This window comes from Chlorocebus sabaeus, chromosome 13 (assembly GCF_047675955.1).
Source record: "Chlorocebus sabaeus isolate Y175 chromosome 13, mChlSab1.0.hap1, whole genome shotgun sequence".
In the NCBI taxonomy this organism is placed as follows: domain Eukaryota; kingdom Metazoa; phylum Chordata; class Mammalia; order Primates; family Cercopithecidae; genus Chlorocebus; species Chlorocebus sabaeus.
The window spans coordinates 86,396,961-86,407,464 of NC_132916.1; positions in this window are offsets into that span (position 1 = coordinate 86,396,961).

The following is a 10,504-nucleotide window of genomic DNA, read 5'->3' on the forward strand; positions in this document are numbered from 1 at the left end:
CTTGTACAGACTGGATGTAATTTGTAATCAGGTATAGCTCATGTTTTACTTTAAGCAGTACATCACTTATAACTATTGTTAAGCCATGGCTTTCAGGAATGTTAACTGCCAGTTTAAAAGCATGTGTCCTGGGTTCATGCTTTGGTAAAGCTCTCATTTCAAGTGTATTCATAACCAAGCTTTCTGGGAGCAGAATGGTCTCTTTGGTGACAAGGAAGTACAGCCTTTCCTATTTCTGAGGTTGCTTACCATACATGTATGTCACTGTTTCATTGGCCCCGTTACATCCATTTGGTAAAATTTATTTGTCCTGATTAACCAGGTCTCCTTTTATAGAAATGATGATAAATCTCACTACTTTAATTTATGGTTTTATTTTTAAACTCTTTTACATCTCCACATTTTTGATGGGTACATGCCAGTTAGGGCTGCAGAACTGTTACTTTAGTAAACTTCAGATACTAATTCTTGCTGCTGTGGCCCTAATCCCCTAGTCATATGGAAATCCTTTTCCTAACAGTTTACCTTATCATTCTTAACTTTGCTTAGTAAGATTCCATCCTACAATGACCTTTTTCAGATCCCCTAGGAGTTCTCAGAGAGGGGCTAGCATTAGATGTTATATCTCAAATATGAAATCCTGTTTCTGATTGGAAAACCTGATCTGAAATAATTATTTCCAAGATTTTACATCAGTAGTGATGTTGAGCTTAAGAGAAAGAAAATTTTGTCTTCAACAGAAGTATTTAGTAGTACTAGATACTGATTGAGTACACAGTATGCCCCAGGCACTGCTCTGAAGTACTTTTTCATTACTAAAATTCATAAATCCAAGAGGTAAGTACTGTTACCATTTCTGTTTTTCAGACGAGGCAACCAGGGTCAAAAAGATGAAATAATAACTTGCTCCAGATCATATAGCTAGTAAGCCCACTCTCCCAACTACAACTATAAGCAGCTTCACCAAATGTTTTTAAAAAATACCTTCCTTTCACAAATATGAAGAGGGGCACTTGGAGAATTTGTCTGGTGGACTAAGACTATGGGGTGTGCCATTTGAGGATGCAAAAGGAGGGCGGTATTCAGGAGAGCGTATCAGAGCCCACCAGATTCATTGGAATTTATCCACCTAAACTACTACATTACTACATGGGCGTGAATGCTGGCATATTGAGAAAGAAATACCTATTCTTACATGAACTGCCCTGACATATTTATAGAACCAATAGGAGCAGTCTTCCAAATGTACTTCACCCAGAGAAGAAAGTCAAAGATCACGCATTTTTATTCCTAATCCATTAAATAACTAATGCTGAAGATGGTATTAAGTGTCTAAATATCTAAAGAAAATGTAAATACCTTTTACAGACATTTGGTTTTCTAATAGGCAGTAGTTATATTTCAAGCTCAGAAAATTGAGGGAGAGTAAGCCTTTGGTCTTAACTGTATTCAACTTTTTACCTTGAGATTTCAATATGTGTAAAAAAATAAAATACTGATCTGGAATAAAATCCAAAAAGGTACGTTTCCATCCTAATTCTTTTTTGACCTTCAGATCTATATCTTAAATTGCAATTAGCATGCCTTTACTAGAATCTTCTACAGGTGAAGAGCCTCAAATCTAACATGTCTAAAATTGGCTTCCTTCCTGCTAAATCTCCTATGATGGTGTGACTTTCCTCCCTGTAGTTCTGCCAGACACTTGGGCCTCATTCTTGACTCTTCCCTCCCCTCCTGTTCACCTGCAGTCAGTCACTTGGTTCTTTCAGCTCAGCCTTACAAAGGTCTATTGAATCTATTCTCTCCATCTCCTCTGCCGCTGTCTTGGTTTAGACCACCATCTCCTTTTACTTGGATTTTAGTAGCTTTTTTTTTTTTTTTTTTTTTAAGAGACAGTCTCATTCTGTTGCCCACACTGGAGTACAGTGGCACGATACCAGTGAACCATAACCTCAAACTCCTAGGCCCAAGTGATTCTGCTGCTTCAGCCTCCCGAGTAGCTAGGACTACAGGTGTGCACCACCACACCTGGCTAATTTTTTTTTTTTTTTTTTTGTAGAGATGGAATGTCGTTATGTTGCCCAGGCTGGTCTCAAACTCCTGGGCTCAAGCAATCTTCCCACCTTGGGCTCCCAGAGTGCTTGGATTATAGACATGAGCAACTGCATCAGACCTTTTAGTAGCTGTTTAACAAGTGTCTCTATCCCATCCGTTCATCCACCCATCCACCCATCCACCCATCCATCCATCCTTCACACAGACCCCGAGTGGCCTCTCTGAACCACCACAATTCTGACCTTCCTTGCTTCCTGACCTTCTTAAGCTTCCTTGCTTAATAATCTCCAGGTCTGAAGCTCTCCATGACTCCTAGATATCAGCCCAAATTCCTTAGCAAAGTTCACAAGACTGCTCCCTGGCCTTGCTGCATCTCCGGACTTGTTTCATTCTCCCTCAATGTGTTGAGGACAAGCATGCCCAAAAGAGTGTGGGGTAAATAAAAGCAGCCATGAGTTTTATTTTGTCAATAATCGTTGCTAAATATCCTATGATGGTGTGACTTTCTGAGAGAAATTAACAATGTTCTTTTATCCAACAGATATTTATAGGGTTCCAATTATATTCCAGACTCTGTGCTACTGAAATGGCTAAAAGGCAGATACTGGAGATAAAAGGATTTTAATATCTAAAAATAATGAAAAATAAACTAATTTTTGATAGGCCCTTATAGATGTCAGTTTTTAGAAGTGCACTTGTGTAGGACTTTACCATTGTGTGCAGCAGAGACCATGGATAGTGATAGCTAACATCCAAGAAATTGAATTGTTCAACCAATAGGTCAATAGCTATATTTACCATTAATTTAAGACTAAATAGAAGTAGGCTGTAAATTGGAAATGTTTATTGACGTGTGGTGCTTTTCCTTGTAATTAGAGGTGAATTATCTTAAAAGTAGGAATTTTTAAATGTTATTTTATTTTTTTATTTATTTATTTATTTTTTTTTTTTTTATTTTTTTTTTTGAGACGGAGTCTCGCTCTGTCGCCCAGACTGGAGTGCAGTGGCGCGGACTCTGCTCACTGCAAGCTCCGCCTCCCGGGTTCGAGCCATTCTCCTGCCTCAGCCTCCCGAGTAGCTGGGACTACAGGCGCCCGCCACCACACCCGGCTAATTTTTTGTATTTTTTAGTAGAGACGGGGTTTCACCGTGTTAGCCAGGATGGTCTCGATCTCCTGACCTCATGATCCGCCCGTCTCGGCCTCCCAAAGTGCTGGGATTACAGGCTTGAGCCACCGCGCCCGGCCGTTATTTTAATATTCATACTTTTTCAGACATCAATGTCATTTCCAGAATTAGATTTAATAAAAAGTTTATTTGGCCGGGCATGGTGGCTCACATCTGTAATCCCAGCACTTTGGGAGGCCGAGGTGGGCAGATCACAAGATCAGGAGTTCAAGGCCAGCCTGGCTAACATAGTGAAACCCCGTGTATACTAAAAATACACAAAATTAGCCAGGTGTGGTGGTGTGTGCCTGTAATCCTGGCTACTTGGGAGGGTGAAGCAGGAGAATCGTGTGAACCCAGGAGGTGGAGGTTGCAGTGAGCTGATACTGCGCCACTGCACTCCAGCCCAGGCGACAGTGCGAGACTCCATCTCAAAAAAAAAAAAAAAAGTTTATTTTACTTTTCTACCCTTTTTAATCTGTTTGTACCAGGGAAGTATTAATAAGAGTGTTGCCTAAAAATGTTTATATTCTCTTAACATGTCATCAGGAACAGTAGAATATGTGAGAACAATCTGACGGTAAATGCAGAACTCTTTCACATCATTTAGAATTTTGAAAGACTGAGTGATTTTAAAATGTGTTATACTTGGCCTAGAGGTCCTCAAAAGACCTACTTTTATCATAAATTACAGTTAAGTTCAGGCAGTGATTTTATTTCAGTTGTATCATCAGTATTTTGCAATAGTCCTGGGAAAGTGAAAATATAAGCTCTAGTAGTCTCGTTCACGATTTTGAGATACCAATTTGGAGTACCATATTATTCTAAGGAACAACTTAATTCCATGATTAAAAAAAAAAAATCCAAAACCACAGTAAGAACAGTGCAACAAATATTTACAAGTCAACAGTCTTTTCTTTGTAGAATATTACATTTATGGTTTCAATAAATGATCTAGCAGTTAAAGCTGAGATAAAGTGTGGTTCTCATATTCAATCTTAAGAAACTAAACCATCTTTAAAAAGCAGAACATCCATGTGAACCCATGCCTGAAGCCACGTTTGAACGCTATGTAAAATTGCTCCGGGACAGAAGTGTGGTTCACCTTTGTGAAATCCATTTTAAACTTGTTATTGTGAGCAACAATAAATACAGTTCACATTGCAAACTATCACACACTCATACAAATACTACTGAAAAAAAAAAACTTACCAAGTTATATCCTTTCTACATGCAATGCATTCTGGCATTTTCTCTTTCATTTGCATTTTAAAAAGGTCTCACAATCCACTAATGAGTCACAATCTGTGGTTTGTAAAGCAGTGTTAGAATGAACCCATTGGTCAGATCAGAAATATCTAAGGATTTTCTTTCCAACCTAAAATAGTTTCCTTCTCAGTTAATTAAGAGATCTTAACAAATGGGAAATTCTGAGTAAGTTCTTGAATTTTTCTTTCATTTGATCATGACTTTCTAGTGTTTACTAGAGTGGTTTTTCTTCTCACTGCCATCTTGGGTATTTTTGTATACTGGGTTGATTAGGGGTAAAGGGTGGATGGGGTTGTAGGCCTGAGAGGATCATTTTTATTATAGACTCTATCCTTGACTATAATATGATAGCGTTACATGGAGTTTAGTGACTCATGAGCTCATGTCTGACTCCTAAGGGGTCCTTTGTTAATTCAGATGACATTGGTCTTATCTATTATCAAGAATCCATGAGTTTGCCCTTTTGTGCTGTTTTGAAAGGGAGCTGATCCAGTGACTACGCTCAGGAGGGTGGGGGCATTAACTGGTGTCCAGCTGCCTGAGACCTTGTCCATCTTGCTTCCTCAATCTTTACTAATACGCTCCTGGGGCCAGCAGTATTCTATTCTTCCAAAACTGAGTCATGAAACCAAGCCCCCACTCATGAAAGGCCAACTATTAAACCTCAGTCCCATGCTAACCCTCATCACCATGTGAAGAATTCTATTCCTATAAGCTGCTTTTGTTTGCCTCCTGCTTTCATTATTACCTAAGTTCCTCAGGCTCCTACTTAGTTTTCTCTCCTCTGGCTTTGCAGAGAGCTAAGCCCTGTAGTATTCAACTTTCCTCACCTAGATAGCCAATAACCTGGAACTAGTTCTGGCCTTCACCCAGACCGCTTATAAAGTGGCCTTGGTAATTAGGCTTTTGCTTCTCTTCCCTGGGAAGCAGTACAGTAAAGGGAGACCAGTCCTATGTATCTTTCCATCTCAGTGGGAGAGGAAGGAATTCACTTAGGTTTATAAGATGCAATAAACAGTGCCACCAATACACATAGTACTGTTTCATTTAATGCTCTAGGCCTATATTTTCCAAAGTTACCTGATTTTATGAATCATCTAGAGTGCTTAAGGACGCAGATTCCCAACCCCATCCTGGTCTCCTTGAATCAGAATCTCCAGGGAGAAATACAGAAATCTATATTTTTAAATAACGACCCTAGACAATTCTCATAATTTGGGAGACACAGTTTTCTCTGTAGTTGTTTAAAGGGATAGGGAGGGGAGATGGTGGGGGATTAGGGTTGCAATCACCTAGGGGAGCTTTCTTGCATCCTCCATACCTACATACACATCAATACCCCAAGTGTTAGTATTTTTCCAACTTGATTATGCAGCTTTAAAAGTCTACATTATTTAACCTATAATTCAAATGTAAACTTTTATGAATGTAAATAATTTTAAGCCTATTTAAACCATTTATTGATTCAGTATTTAAATACTCATTTACATTTAATATCACAAATTATGCAAATGGTACTAATTTAGAAAAACTGCTTTTTCCTCAAAAAATTTTATTCAAATACTTCACACGCATTGTTTACAACTGGGTCTTTATCATCACTGAAACAACATTCTGAGTCCTCTAACAGTTCCCTCCTAGTTATCTAAGGTAGAGCATGCCTTAAATTGAGTAGAATGCTGTCAGTGGAGATTTTACTACATCTCAAGAACCATTTGTTAAACATCAGAGTTTTTTTTCCTACATATTCATCATCACCACAAATAAGTACTTCTTGTATTTCTGTGTTCAATGATTATTTAAAAGCCCATTTAATGATCTCCAATACTTGTTATCCAAGGTCATACCCTCAGGAATAATGAATAAATCTGTCTTTGCCTTTTCCCCCCTGATTTTGCTAGGTGACCTTTGTAAGACAGAAAACTTCTATTGCTTGTGGCCCTTTCAAAACTTACTGAAGAGTATTTTGTTCAAAAAGGACAAAGACATAAACACAAGATGACTCTCTTTTCTAAGAAATGATATTTTTGGAAAAATTTTGCTTTCCATTCTGCATATATGATATATATTACTATTTAATAGCATCTGAGCATCTGTACCCACCCCTCCCCCAACTTTTTTTGTATAGAGACAGGGCTTCACCATGTTAGCCAGGCTGGTCTTGAATTTCTGGCCTCAAGCGATCCTCCCACCTCCACCTCCCAAAGTTTTGGGATTACAGGTGTGAGCCATCACGCCCAGCCAGCATCTGTACCTAAACCCAACTTGAATTCCCCAGAGAAGCTAAACTGGCTCCAGTATTTTCTCACACCATGCTAGAAGGCAGATTGTGGCATACCTATACCTTCTGGTTGTTTACTGCTGAAAAAAGTACAGGACTACTTTTGAGAAGTTGACTTCTTTTGAGAATGTGGTTATCATTCAAAGTATGCCTACAACTGTAACTTGGGTTTTAATGGGAAGCAGTATAGTACTGACGGTTTTGAAGACATTAATAATATTGTCGAAATGCCCCGTGGCTGCAGAATTACTTTAAGAATTTCATAAATCAGGTATATGCTGAGCATTGTCTGGAGACTGAAGAATGTTTCTTATATCGATGACATTTTTTGGAAGTTTGTAGATGCCAAAATCATGAATAAAATACAAATTTGTTTAAAAGTATTGAACTCAGACAATTCTTGACTTTTGAAGCTGAAACTACTCCCAAGGAAGAGCAGACTTCTAAGCTGTTCAGGTTAGTTTGTTGGTGACCAAGTTTCATCAATCAGCAAGTGGCTAAAAGGGGTCCAGGGAATGACAAATTGGGATGACAGGATATGCAACACAAGAAGAAAGGTAGAGACAGAAGGACAGCGCTTTGAATAGCTATGAGGAGAGGACTCAGAAGGAGGGAAGAACATACTTTCGAAGCGGTTGGCAGCTGTCTACCAGCACACCGCAGTGCACACCATTTTCTCCCCCAGAAAGGCCAGTTTTAGTTGCAGGTGTTTCCTTTAGAGCTAAACTTAGAAAATGAAATAACTTGCCGGGCGCAGTGGCTCACGCCTGTAATCCCAGCACTTTGGGAGGCCGAGGTGGGCGGATCACGAGGTCAGGAGATCGAGACCACCCTGGCTAACACGATGAAACCCCGTCGATACTAAAAATACAAAAAATTAGCCGAGCGTGGTGGCGGGCTCCTGTAGCCCCAGCTACTCGGGAGGCTGAGGCAGGAGAATGGCGTGAACCCGGGAGGCGGAGCTTGCAGTGAGCTGAGATCCGGCCACTGCACTCCAGCCTGGGCGACAGAGCGAGACTCCGTCCCCCCTCCCCCCGGCAAAAAAAAAAATCAAAAAAAAGAAAAAAAGAAAGAAAATGAAATAACTCAAACTCATCAGTTCATCAGAACTAAGGAATAAGTATTGTAATTTTGTTACTAGTTTTTAAAACACCTTTACATTTTGAGAAAAACAAGATGCAGTTTATGCAAATAAAGCTAAAGCCACAATACTAAGCAGCTTCCTTTTCCTCATCCCTAACACCAAAAGTTGAAATTTTGAGAGAGATAATTCAAAGCTATGGTAGCAAATTCGGTCTCAAAGAAAAGACAAATTAAGAAAGCTATGCTAAAAATTACTTTAATAATGTTGTAAACAACTATTTTATTTAGAAAACACTTCTTTGCTTACTTATAGGAAAACTTTTTAAAATGAGAAATGGTACACAAGTCATCTGGTGAAGGAACCTACTACACTAGTATTCTAAGCACTCTACTGTACTTCAAATATATTTGCTTGATATCCCACCATAATATTTTCTCCTGAAATATATTAGAAAAGTGTTAAAATAGAATGAACAAGCAAGACATATCTTGAACATAGCAGAAACTGAGAAGAAAAAAAACCAGAAGCATTTTCTCTCCTAGATCTTCCAGCCGGCTGCCAGATGGTAAGCAAAAGTGTAACTATGAGACCTGCAATGCAGTAAGGTGCCGAGAGCTCCTTCCTGCCTTTTTTGTTCAGGTAACCAGAGTTTAAACTTGTGTCCCTAGTAATAACTAACATCTCCATTACATTAATACCAGCTACATCCCCATGGGAAAATGTTCCATGTTCCTTATTAACCAATCCCAAGGGGGAATCCTGGGGGTAAAACAAGAGAAACAACTATAGTAGGGGTGTGTGTGTGTGTGTGTGTTTTCTTTTCTGAAAAAAAAAAAGTATTATATTCAAGGTAATTAACAAAATGTTTACAATAAAGTCTACATTTGATCTTAGCCAAAAGACTGAGAAGCAATGCAATAAAGTCTATATATGGCTTTCTATTTTTCTTTTTTAAAATTTTACTGTAGGAAGACATTGATGTAAAATAAGCCAATTCACACTATCAGTTTAAGTGATAATAGCACTGCAACTGGCAAAACAAGTATGGCAGATATTTTAAAAATAGAAAAGTATATATGGTATAATGGGATATCAGTTCTTAAAATACCTATGCCTTATAAACCAAAGCTCAAGGTAAATACACCAAAATCTGTATCACGGCCTTTTCTAAGCAGGAGGATTATGAGAGATTTGGATTTTGTTCATATTCCACATATTGAACAACCATTGTATTACTTTTATGATCAAGAAGAAAATCATTTAAAAAAATGTTTCCAGTGGTAAAGAATATGTGTGTGAACCAAGAATAGCTTGGAGGTTCTAAGAAGCATATCCTTTTTTCAAATAGTGGAAAAATCAAATGATGCAAAACAGCCTGATTCCTTTTTAGTGTAGCAAAAACACCCAAGTTTCAGAGTCAGAAGACCTGGACTTGAATCAGGGTTCTTTCATTTTCTAGATAAGTCATTGAAGCTTTTTTTGAATAAGTCATTGAAGCTTTAAGAACCTTTATAAAATATATTTCAAAGTATTCAAACCAAATCAAGAAATAGATGAAAACTAGAAAAATTCCTCTCATTAACACAAAAAAATCATATGCCAGAAAGATAATAATCTGTAGTTGAAAAAACTGAGAAGTAGATACTTGATTTCTCTGAGACCTCAATTATCTTCATCTGTAAAATAGGTATAAATAATTGGTGCCACCACTTCCAGGGCTGTTGTGAAGAATAAATGAGTTGATGTTATGTCAAGTGCCTGATACACAATAGATGCTAAAAAACTATAGTCCAGACCTTGCACAAGGATGCAAATGGTGGTGGGGAAAGGGCTTGCACTTCAAACAACTTCTGGTTCCTAACTAAGGAAAAGATGAATTACACAGGTCAAGGATTGTGGTTCTAAGATTTTTCTAAGATTCTGAAACATTTTAAACCTCATGTTTTGTAATTTTTGTTAGCTACGAAGTCGGCTTTAAGGATTAAAAAAAATCTTGAAATGAAAAACAAAGGAGTTTTCCTTAGGATCATCAAAAGTAAAGAAAAATTACCCCAAATTTGATCTGGGATTGAACCTTTGCCTGATATAATTTGTAAATTTTTCTTGGAAGAAGTAAGTGTTCTAGATTAAAAAAATAAGTAATTTTTGGATAAGAAATTTTCTGGGGAAATGAGCTCCCTTCCCACCCACTGTCAGTCAAGAATTTAGTAACCTTTAAATAAAATTACTCTTCTCTTTGTGTCTTTTTGAGACATACTCTATCACCCAGGCTGCAATGCAGTGGCACGATCATGGCTCACTGCAGCCTGCTTCTCCTCTCCCATCCCCCAGAGCTCAACTGATCCTCCCTCCTCAGCCTCCAGAGTAGCTGGGACCACAAGTACATATGCCCGGCTAATTTTTGAGTGTGTGTATATTTTTAGTAGAGATGGGTCTCACCATGTTGCTCAGGCTGATCTCCAATTCCTGAGCTCAAGTGATCCACCCACCTCGGCCTTTTTTTTTTTTTTTTTTTTTTTGAGATGGAGTCTCATTCAGTCTCCCAGGCTGATCTCGGCTCACTGCAACCTTCACCTCCTGGGTTCAAGCGATTCTCCTACCTCAGCCTCCCAAGTAGCCGGGATTACATGCGCGCATCACCACACCCA